Below are 12,652 nucleotides of genomic sequence, written 5' to 3'. Positions count from 1 at the left end.
GATTTGAATAACAATGAGTTGGAGCTGTCTTTAAATGCCCTTTTGCCTACTTGTATGTTTGTGAAAGCGATGAAGGGTAGCCTGACCTACTGGGGCTCTTTTTTGTCTTTTTCTTGTTGATTTGTAACTCCCCTAACATCCTAACTCTTAAGATTCTTGTTGATTTAAATATTTTGATACTTTATATAGTTTCAGGGAGAAAAATGAGACAGATTTGTATGGGATAGATATTCCCTAAGGAGAGTTAATTATAGCCTTCAGAATGAGGGAAGAAAGAAGGAAAGCGTATGAGGCGTGCCTGTCCGTCAGAGATGCTCCCTGAAAAGCCATCCAGCATCGGGATGAGGGGAGGGGACTCCCTAGTGCTCCTCTGTGACTCGGCGACACCAAGGGAGCCTCGTAGCAGCACGTCCTGGTGTTCCCAGGCACAGATGTCACCCGGCCTGACATGAACCCTGGCATTCGAGAAAGGTCTAGATTTCCACAGGCAAGGCTCAAACACCTTAATGGGGGAACACGGGATTGCAGGGCACTCTCCTAAAACAGGTCTCTATCGGTGAAGAACTTTCATTGGGTAGAGGAGGTGGGACGTGCACAGGAGTTGACTGTCCTGTGCCCTGGGGTAGAAAAAGAAAAGCAGCGCAGGAGTGCGGGTGATGTACAGCGCATGCGCAGAGGAGGAGGCGAGGGGGCGCTTCTACCTGCGGGCTCAGGTGGGAGGGAAAGAGAGCGCTGGGGCGGTGGTATTTGGCTCTGGTCATGAAAGTTGGGTAGAGATTCGCTCTTCTGAGACATATATACACTAAATATGGGGCATTATTAAAAAAATGATTCTATGTTTATCTGAAATCCAAATTTTACCTGTGTTTGCTACCACGCTAGAGGCGGATGGGGGTGAGGGCTCTGGGGGACCCCATCACTTTGACTTCTTGATAAGTGGGAAGGGCATGGCTGGAGGAGAGTGGGAATGGTCTTCTGGGGTGTGGGGTCCAGCACGGGACCCCGGTTGCTAAGTCTAAGGGCTGCAGTGCTTAGAGATGTTAGGATTAAATTAGAGAACAAATGTAAAGTCACTTGGTAAATGTTGGTGAAGTGACTTGGTAAGTGGTTATGATTGTGAATCTCTCCTGGGTGTGGTAAATGGTGAATTTACGTTAAGACCTAAAAAAAACAAAAAAAAACCCCCAAAAAACCAATCAGTTGGCCCATGGGCTACGCAGAAAAGTATTCAAAATAATTTTTTCATTCTTGAATAGATATTTGGAAATTCTGTATATAGATGCTTTTCAGAGTTCTTACACTTTTGTTAACTTGATTTTTTTTTTTTGGTCGCATACTGCATGACCGATTAGCTTGCCTCAGATTCCCTATTTCCATTGTCTGCATTCAACTGTTGCATAATAAAGGACAGAACAGGTTTCTGTAGCATCCTATATTCAAATTTTGGGTCCCCTGAAGGGCCTCTGCCAGCTTTTGTTTTATGGAACTCCACAAGCTTAATGTTTCTCAAATTGTTTCATGACTGTCTGTGGAGTTAGCCTTATTCACTCCAGAAGGGCAGGGACCTTGTTTTGTTCTGCATCCCCTCCACAGTCAGCTCTGAGGCCTGAGAGTTGCTGGTGTTTGTCATTCAACAAATACTTGTTTGATTACGTGGATCACCAAAGGAGCTGGGTTCTTTCCTTGGGACCCCTGCTTTTGTTATCATGCAGGTACTGTATGTGGAATTTGTATTATGGATGTCTGAATTTTCAAATGTGCCAAGGCCTTCCCTACCATCATATATTCTCTTAATTATTGAGCATGTTCTGTGTACCAGGCCCTGGGCTAGGCCCTGGGATATGAAGATAAACAGATAGTCCCTGTCTTCAAGGAGGTTGTCGTCAACTGAGGAGATGAAAATCCAGAAAATTAAGTTACAGTGATATCGTGCTATCAGGGAAGAATGGACTGGCTTTATAAAAACACATGAACATCCGAGGCAGATGAATCATTTGACATTCTTCAAACTGATATTCCTTTAATGTATATTCAATGTATAATTGGTGTGGATGTAGAGAAAAGAATTCTCTAGTAATAAAAACGGTTTACCTTTTTCTTTTTGTTCAAAATAAGAGACTTATGACAGACATGGAATGTACCAGAACAATTTAACTTTTTTGGAACTACAGTTTTTGAAACCAGGCAACTTTTGGGGGAGGCCTACTAAAGTGTTTAAGATTTATATAACAATATGACCCATCTACTCTGGGTAAATATCACCCTACCATGCATTGCTTAGTTTCAGAATTTTTTTTTGTGTGTGTGAGATCCAACTATGGCTTAAGGCAAGTGTCCCAGAAATGGCCTGTCTTTGTTTAGAGCGATGTCTCATGTCCAGGGCAAAAAAAGTGCTTAGAGTGATAGGCTCGTGAAGACGTGGAATGGTTCCATTTTGGATCACTATTTACTTCAATATTCATTACCTGAAGAGTCGCCTATGGAAACCTGAGGTAACTGGCATCATCCATCAAGTTTATTCCAGTGATGTTCTAGCATCCCGAGTTTGTTGGTGTCTCAGGCAGATGTCCAGGAGCTCTGTTCTTCAGGCTGACTCTAGGAGTAGAAGTCCCAATGTCAGTCCATGGGGACACAGGGAAGTTTCCTCAGGAGAGGAAGTATTGGGACCCCCAACCTGAAAGCTAAATTAAAATTTTACTGGAGCACCAAGAGAGGTAGAGGGGGAGAGATTGTATTCTGGCTTAGGGAATCACACGTGGAAAGACGTGGAGACAGGGAAGATCGAGGCGTGTCTGGATGACTCCCAGCAGCCCAGTGTTTCCAGACCATCAGGTGGTTTGCGCAGTTAGGAGATAAGGAAAGGTGAACAGGAACCTGAGACAGAAGACAGTAGGCCAAGGAGAGTAATTTCACCCTTCAGGCTCGGCCTCACAAAATGAGCTAACGATTTTTTTTAACATCCCTACAAAACTTTCCCCTCAACATTTCATTATGAAAATGAAAGAATCTATAGAAACATTTAAAGACTAGTACAGTGAATACCAATATACCCGCCACCTAATTTTAAATGAGCCTCTTGCTGTATTTGCCTCAGCCTTTGCCAAAATGTAACCCATGGGTCCTCGGGGCTGTAGCACACTTTCAAGGGCATCCTTGAGGTCGAAGCAATTTTCGTGATAATGTTAAAATGTTCTCTTTCTTTCTTTTTTTTTTTGCTGTGTTGATATTTGTACTGATGGGGCACAAGGAGAGTAGGTAAGACTCTGAAGACTCTGGTGCCTTATCATGAACGAGGCCCTGCACCCACCATACCAATAGTCGAGGTATTCTTTACTGCCACTCACTCATTGTACAAAGAATGCCTCCTTCAGTCAAGAGAGTCCTTGAAGCATTACAAGTGACTCATTTTATTATATCTCAATTCTTCAGTACCTCTCTTTTTAGCATTTTGGGTGAGGAAATGAGAAGCGTGCATAAAGCATTGCTGCTCTACATTGAAATATCATGATCACCTTGAGGAAAAGAACTCGGGCGACTGAGTTGCCAGCTGAGCTAGCAGCTTTTTTCATGAGACATCAATGTTCACTTGCAAGAAGGACTGTATTCCTAGAGCTATCTTAACAAATGATCTCAGTGTTGGTGGCTTAAAACAGCAGATACTTATTCTCTCATAGTCCTGGAGTATGGAAGCCCAAAATCAAGGTGCTGGCAGGGCTAGGCAATTTCCGGAGGCTCTGGAGGAGAACCTGTTTCTTGTCTTTTTTAGCTTCTGGTGGTGATGGCATTCATTGGCTTTTGGCAGCAACACACCAATCTCTGCCTTGTCTTCACATTGCCTTCTCTCCTTTGTGTGTCTGTGTCTTCTTCTCTCTTATAAGGGACTCGTCACTGGATAATCCAGGATAAGCCCCTCTCCTCAAGTTCCTTAAGTAACATTCATGGGTTGCAGAGATTGGGAGGTGAATAGGTCTTTGGTGCAGGGAAGGCATTTTTTCTGTCTACCACAGTGATTGACAGATAAACTGTGGTTATTCATATTTGGGTATTTGCCAAACATTTTCTTGGAAATGAACAAAGAGAGCCTATCACTTCAAGGAAAGTAACTGATATCTTTCTTACCAATTAGAGAATTTGAGCTTTCAAATAAAAAGTAGAATTCTGGAAAACTCATATGTATTCACCACCATAAGCTTTACATTTTCTCAATACTTGAAAGCCAAGTTTTCTATTTTTTTTTTTTATGGGATTGGTGGTAATATGAATGTATGGGATATATATAGATATATATCCCCTATGATGAAATGTGTCAACATTTGGAAGTGCTGCACAACTCCATGAACCAATATTTTCCAAATGGTCAGGCTTGATGTTATAAAATGATCAGTAGATGTCCATTCCAAGTACAAGATAGATCAATAAATTTTAATATAACAGTATGAAAAATTTATTGGTAAGTTTTCAGATTCCATGTTGCAACTAACTCTTAAGAAACTATCACTTTTCGGGGCGCCTGGGTGGCTCGGTTGGTTGGGCGACTGCCTTCAGCTCGTGTCATGATCCCAGGGTCCTGGGATAGAGCCCCGCATCAGGCTCCCTGCTTGGCGGGAAGCCTGCTTCTCCCTCTCCCACTCCGCTTGCTTGTGTTCCCTCTCTCGCTGTCTCTCTCTGTGTCAAATAAGTAAATAAAATCTTTAAAAAAAAAAAAGAAACTATCACTTTTCCAGTTTGGGACGGTATGAAAAAGGAATGTCCACAATAATCTGAAAAGTATTACAATTCTCCTTAATCCAGTGCAATGTCAGGATTTTCTTCATATGCTTCAACCAAAACAACCTATCATAAAAGATTGAATGCAAGGACGCTTGGGCGGCTCAGTTGGTCAAGCTTCTGACTCTTGGTTTCAACTCAGGTCATGATCTCAGGGTCCTGAGATTGAGTCCCACATCCAGCTCCTTCCTTAGCAGGGAGCCTGCTTCTCCCTCTGCCTGCCATTCCCCCTGCTTGTGCTCTCTCTCTCTCTGACAAATAAATAAATAAAATCTTTAATTAAAAAAAAAGATTGAATGCAGAAGCAGGAGAATCTAACTGTCTTCTAGTCAGACAGACATTAAAGAGATTTGCAAAGGGCGCCTGGGTGGCTCAGTCGTTAAGCGTCTGCCTTCGGCTCAGGTCATGGTCCCAGGGTCCTGGGATCGAGCCCCGCATCGGGCTCCCTGCTCAGCAGAGAGTCTGCTTCTCCCGCTCCCACTCCCCCTGCTTGTGTTCCCTCTCTCACTGCGTCTCTCTCTGTCAAATAAATAAATAAAATCTTTAAAAAAAAAAAAAGATTTGCAAAAATAAAAAGCATCACGACTCTTCTCATTATTATTTTGTTGTTGTTTTGGCACATAGAGTTGTTTTTCATAAAATATATTTTTTTGTGGTAACACATAATGGTTTTTTAGAAATGATTGCTAAATATTTAAATGTGTTCCTGATTTAATTTATCTTAGAGTAAATTGATAGATAAAACCCACAAGATAAAGATTCTTTGGGTTCCTTACCAATTTTTAAGTGTGTAAAAGGGTCCTGAAACCAGGATGTTTGGGAGCTGCTCTTCTAGGAGTTCGGACAGAGCAGTGGAGGTTGAGGGTATGGGACCTGAAGGACTCTGGGTAGTGGGGAGGGAATGCCAAATGCGCTAAAGGGCAGGCACAAGGAACAAAGTGCTGAAAGGGCATAGCATATCTGGGGAAGGTCAAAGCAGACCAGTTTGGCAGAGGCAGAGCATTATGGTTGTGATGCAATGGGAAACCCAAGTTTCAGGGTGGGGTGAGGCCAGGCCACGGAGGACTGTGAGTCTGGCATACAGGATTCATCTGGAGGCCGTGGGAAAGCATTGAGGATTCTGTAAGTGGGGGTGCCCTACTGGATGGTGCTGCTCAGGATGGGGACTTGAGTATCTGTCCTCAGGTTGTTGTCATGAGTCAGGCAGGAGGCGATGAGGACCACACCCAGGTCAGTGAGGAGAACTGTGAAGATATAAAAGATTGAATACATGGGGCAGACATTTTACAGAAAAAAAAAAACCCAAGTATCCATGATATACAATGATAAAATGAGTGAAAGCAATGAGACAAAGATAAAGTCATTGTTATGTCCTACATAAAAGCAGTAATATGACATTTGAAGCTGTCTTTTCAACTGTCAGATGAAAAGATTCCCATTCATTCCCCGCCCTTCTGTCTTCTTTAATTTTACAGACTAATTTTGTTAAATGCACATTGGTTTGCAAAATTCTTGGAGAGGACCAGAGTCCTCCTCTTTGGAATAATCAGCAAAATGTTGTCCTTGATCATTCAGTAGCATTTACACAAGAATTTAGAATTTATGCTCTGGTCTAGAGGGATGGAAGAGCCAGGTCTGTTTACTGAGGGAGAAAGGTATTTCTTAGAAAAGAATGCACCCTAAAGGAAGAAAAGTGGGTCCCAATGCTTTCAGAAAAGTGGAGGTCATGTGTTTGGTCTGGGGACATGACTGAGGACCATAGGGTGTGAACTGTCCTATCATTCTCCAATTTTCCTTCGATGGCTTGTACCAAAGCCTTCTTGGTGACCAACCACCTACTAATTATATTCCGTCTGATAGACTGTACTTTCCTTGAAACTCTTATCTTTTGGCTCCTAGGCCATCACTTTCTCTTGGTTCTCTTATTACTTCAGAATATTTTTGGTCTCCCTCCAGGATACTTTTCTCTGTACCCCTTAATCTTTTGATGTTTCTCAGAATTCTGTCCTTGGTTTTCTTTCCTCCTCACTCATCCTATATTCTCTTCCTAAGTGGTCTCACCCACTTCATGTTATCATGACTAGAACATAAATTCCATGTGGGTTGAGGATTTATCTTCTTCACAGATGCATTCCCAGCCCCTAGAAGAGTACGCAGCATGTTGTGGATGCTCATTAAATATTCAACGAATGAATGAATTGCCATGCATAGGCAAAATCTAAAAGTAACCCTAATCAAACCTGGCCACCTTGAGTCCAGTTTAATGTAGTGGACATTCAAAAGAAACATGCACTTGAATTGAGGAAAAAGCATGTGTAAGTGCAGATTGGTTGGAGCTATTCTGGAAGGCAGTCTGGTAAATTTTAATTGAAATAAGTAAGTGTATACACCAGGACTCCGTAATCACATCCCTGGTTATAGAGTCTAGGGAGAAAAGTCTCATCTGGGTCCGTAAGAGAACAGAAATGAGGATGCTCATTCTAGCATTACTTGTGGTAAGGAGCATTGAAGGCTATCTAAGTGTCCTTCATTGGGGAATGTGAAATAAACATGGCAGAAGCACAAAGGGGACAGTTTGAAGCAACTGGAAGCAAATATGTAAACAAAGATGCCTACATCAATCTGGAAAATGTTGTGCTGTGGAATGAGGTAAGGAATAGAACGATATCTATTATTCAATGTCACTTACGTAAATTAAAGATATGTTCTATGTCTTGAGCTGCGTGCTGGCTACATAGGTCTATACATGTGTATCAAGTCAACAGGTTGTATCGTTAAGGTAATTTCACTTTGCCATACAAAGTTATATCTCAAAAAAAACCCCATGCACACAAAATAAGATGCATTATATACGAACACTTAGCAAAATATAAGGCTACACCTTGAACTCTTTAGAAAATTGCTTGTGGTGGGAGGGATGGGGATACAAGGGAATGCATGAAATAACTAATTTTAAAAAATCATGGGGCGGCTGGGTGGCTCAGTTGGTTGAGCACTGGACTCTTCATTTCTGCTCAGGTCATGATCTCAGGGTCTTGAGATCGAGCCCCATGTGGGGCCTGGCACCAAGTGTGGAGCCTGCTTAAGGTTCTCTCTCTCCCTCTCCCTCTGCCCCTCCCCTACTGCTTGCACACCCATGCGCTCTCTCTTGCTCTAAAACAAACAAACAAACAAACAAACAAACAAAAATGGGGCTTTGCATGAGCCAGTGATGATAATGTACCATGAACTGACGAGGTCCCTCCATATTCATTTATTTATCTATCAGTCTGTCTCTAGCGTTATCTACACTCATGACGTCACCTATGACACGTCTATGTGAATGGTTCCCCAAATATTATTCATGGCCCCACTGTCTTCCTAGACTCCAATTCAACATCTCCAGTTGCCTCCTAGGTATCTCCCTCTGGATGCTTTTGTTTTTGCATCTTGAATACTAAAAAAACCCCTTTAGCTTCCTTCAGAGATGGTCTTTTCTAGCATATTGAAATCCTAGTGACTAAAACAATCTCTGTGCCTGTCCAAATGTTTTAGATTGGAGTTCTGGGTGAATAGTATTGGCATTGCCTGGAGGTGTATTAGAAATGCAGAGTTTCAGGTCCCATCCCAGACTCACTAGTTCACAACTTTCATTTTAACACGATCCCAAGAGATTTGTTTGCATGTTAAAGCTTGAAATGCACCTGCTCTATTTCTTGTTTACTTTGTTAGTCTTGCTCAGACGATTGGGTAGAAATAAGTGGGGGCCCCTTCCAGGAGTACCCAAGTGGGGTTAAAGACATGCTCTATTCACGCTTTGTTTGCCAGGTTCTGTTAGATGAAGAGGAAGGCATCCAGAGTTCTAGCCTCTTCTTCGGTGAGTGACCTTGAAGGGGCCACTCCTCATTATGCATTTCAACAGCACTCTGTATTAACAAAGCACTCCACCATCACTTTATTAGTGATTCTCTCTCAAACTCTCTGCATCATCTTTCCAAGCAATAAATCGTGGTGGATTTTCTTTGTAAGCCATAAGTGGGTGTACGTTGTAAACAAATGTGTTGAAAGGTAACATAGCGGAAACGTGCTTCAATTTTCCTTCATCCATCCTCCATGCATCACTTAAGGAAGAACCAAGTGCTCACCGGCTGGATTGTGTACCTAGAATATAATTCTAAACAGAGAAGAACTTTATGCTACATGATATAAACCATTAGTTTAATAACTCTGGATAGGCTTGACGAGGTGGTCTGTCAATCCAATGGAACGGGCTAGACTGAAGTCCAATGTCAAGAAAATTAAGCTAATGCCTTCTACCCTCTGACTGCATGCAGCCGCTATTGAGTTACTGTGTTCGCACAGAGATTAAGTATATTCTGCATTAGTTTGTGAGCTGCCTCAGTTTGAGTTGGACATCAAATAAAACCATGAATATGTAGTCTGATTTTTCTCCTGTGTAAATTGACTCTTGAAACAGGTTCGTCCTTGCTCAGAGTAAGAGCAAAGGGCAACTATAAAATGCCCTCTCCATCTGCATGCATTTATCTCCAGGAATCTCTCTAAGCTCTACCTCTCTCTGTCTTGCTTTTCTTCAGTTCTTTGCCTGATACCTTGGCTTCATGTTTTAAACTTCCGCTTGATTCTAGAGACTTCCTTTTTCAGAGACACAGGCTGCAGTTCCCTGTTGTTTTATATCCACAGCGTCACAAGAGCCTCACCTCCGCCCATACATAAACCGGGCTCCCCTTTACTCCCCAGCCCCAGACTAATAGCCCAGGTAGACACTACAACCAGTCCTGACTCAACCTCCCTCCCAACAAGGTCAGATGCCCCCTACCGATGCACGTCATTGTCATACTTCTTAGGTTTACCCAAGAGAAGAAGCAGAATGTGCAGACCAATGATTTCATGGCTAACTCGTCAATTTCTGGGATGGCGATGCTCTGAAAAATCAATGTTTTGATTATGTTTGACGCCCAGAATAAAACGATTTCAAGACAGAATAAAGAAGCAGCAACTGCTGGTCTATCGAGAAACCTACATATTTACCATTTAAAAAAAAAAGGACTGAACTGTGATACAGGCATGAAAGCAAGTTTCAATATCTAATACAACTGGAGGGAGGGTGGATGAGAAAAAGAAGAGAGTGAGTGAGACAGAGACAGGCTTCTGGTGGGCAGCATCAAAGAACCTGCTGACCCCACCAGAATTTCACGAGCGCCGTGCCAGCCCTCAGTGGGGGAAAGCAATTATTTTAAGAACATTTATTTGAGGGTAACATTGTCATTATCCTTTTAATGGTGCTGCTCCAACAATCCAGTTAAAGTAGGCTTTAAAAAATAAGAAATGCTCTTTTTGCCAATACAATTAAGGCATTTTGGAGAGGCAGATGTTGTTAGTTCAGCTTGTAAAGGCTTTTTCTCACCATTTTAGAAAAGAACATTTTTGGAAGTGTGGTATAGTGAGGGAACCAAGTCCAATATAGGCGTGCACAGCCAAATGATTGTATTCTACCAGGTCTAGGAGGAAACGCACGCGTGCGCGCGCGCACACACACACACACACACCCCCAATGCAAAACAGAGCTTCCTCTAAGATCCAAACAAATCTGTTTCACATCAGTACAGAATAAGTGGAAAATTACTGTGCTTTCCAAATAATAAGGGAAGAGATAACTTTGGGGAAACTAACAGGAAGTTTTTCTGCATGTAATAAATCACTTGCCCTCTAAGTGGCTTACCTCATTCTTTTCTTTGTCTGCATGGGGCGACTACATTCGCCCAAGACTGGGTGATTCCAAAGCTTAGCTAATTAAAGGAACTTGAGGAGGGAGCTGGAGAAGCAGGAGTAGGAAATAGAAGAGGATAAAAGGTTTAGCCCTTGTCCAGCCATCACTCAAAATCCAAAATGAACCCACAGAATACGATTCCTGAAAATACTGGGGGTCTGAAGGCAAGTGTCCCTTCAGAAGCTTTGCTGCATGTCTGCCGTGGACAGGCCAGGAAACCCAGAAATGGTGTCTGTCTGGCGATATGCAAATGCTCCTATTTAACATTAAATAGGGCAGATCTGAGCAAAATAGAGAAGTGATAGGAAATTGCAGAAGTACATTGCCCCGGAAATTTGGACCAGCAGATCCATCCCAATTTGGGGGCACACTTGGAGATGGGCTTCGTTCTACCCAGATCCAGATGACCCCATTGCTGTGGACACAGGAAGGACACCCCTGGGATCAGAGTTATACCTTTGGGATGCTTCCCTGACTGGAATTTCATGCAGTTGTGTTGAAAAACAAAACCTTTCTCCTTACTGCAAACCACAACGTAGAGGACCTGTGTGGTTCGTTACCAACTACTCTGTACATGACCTTGAGTGACTCATTCTAATTTTGTTTTAGATTCTTTAGCCATAAGATGAGGGGCTATAGTAAATGATCTCTGACACCTTTAGGCTTTTATGCTCCATAAGACTATGAGCGCAGTACACGGTGGGCCTGTTTATGGAAGTTTAAGTCAAACCAGGGAGACAACGCACGCACACAATGACAGTTCTCAATGCAAGGCCACATGTATTAGGTGTCAGCTGAACAACGCCGGTGTTCATTTGTGTATGGCCAAGGTGCTCTGCCCACAAGGCAAATCCTCCCATGACCTTCATCCTCCTCTAAATGTGTATGCCTCACCTTGCTCCTGTCTCTCGCGGCCAAATTTCTGGAATGATTAGTCTTCACGTACTGTCTATGACCTCATCTTTCATTCAATTCTCAACGCACTGAAATTTGGCTTCGTTTCCCCAGCTCCACAACTGCTACCAAGGTCACCGTCAATATCCAAGTTGTCAAATCCCATAGACTCTGGTCTCCTCATCTTTCTTGACTTCTCAGTGTTCTATACCATTGACAAGTTTGTCTTAAAACTGGCTCCTCCCCTTATTCCCAAGGTCCCATTCTCTCTGGTTCTCTTCTTTCCTCAGCTTCTTCTGTTTCTTTTATGGGCATTTCTGCACTGCCTGCTCTTGAAAACCATGCTGCTTCGTGCTCTGTTCTTGACTCCAGCTGCATACCCCTCTCTAGACAAAGAGCTTGCAATGCCACACAAATGCTGCTGACTCCCATCTGTCTCTCTGACACTCATAGTGTCCCCAAATTATATCCAAAACTCAACTTACAATTTTTCCCCCAATGTATGCTTCGCCATCCAAAAGTCAGTTCTTAACTGTTGCTCAAGGTAGACATTTGGGAGTTTCTGTGGATTCCTCACATTCCCTCATCCTGCTCCCCACGTATAATCTATCGTTGAGAGCTGTCTATTCTACCATCTGCTTGTCCCCTCCTCTACACTCTGCCTATCCCTGCCCTGGTCCAGGCCCTCGTCATCTATCTCTGGAACTTTGGCAATGGCCCCCTGACCATCCGTCTGAGCCTCTGAGTCTCTCTCTTGCACATCATTCTCCCCACTGACACTCCAGTGGGCTCTTTCTCACCCTCAAATGGGATCATGCTGAACATTCTTTGCTGTAGTGAACTCTAGTTGATGCTCTGCATGCTAATGGGTGTAGGAGTCAGTTTGCAACTTACTGTGAAATCCATAACAAAAAAAAAAGATGGATTGCTAGATGGATCAAAAGACTGATAGCTGTGTGGTAAACTAGAGTACTCACTGTCTGTTTTTGTTTTGCATTGTTAATATTGTTAAGCAAATGCATATATTTTCTTATGATGGCACTCAAGCTTCCCAAGGGCTGGCCATCATAATACACTTCTGTGTCCCTCATTGCTCCTAACGCAGGAACGGGTCAGAGGAACTTCTTTGCCCATATTCTGGCAGACACTAATGGAGGATAGGGGTGCCTAGGTGGCTCAGTCGGTTAAGCATCTGCCTTTGGCTCAGGTCATGATCTCAGGGTC

Source organism: Phoca vitulina, unplaced genomic scaffold (assembly GCF_004348235.1).
Source record: "Phoca vitulina isolate PV1807 unplaced genomic scaffold, GSC_HSeal_1.0 scaffold31, whole genome shotgun sequence".
Classification (NCBI taxonomy): Eukaryota; Metazoa; Chordata; class Mammalia; order Carnivora; family Phocidae; genus Phoca; species Phoca vitulina.
Note: the sequence above shows the minus strand (reverse complement) of the source record.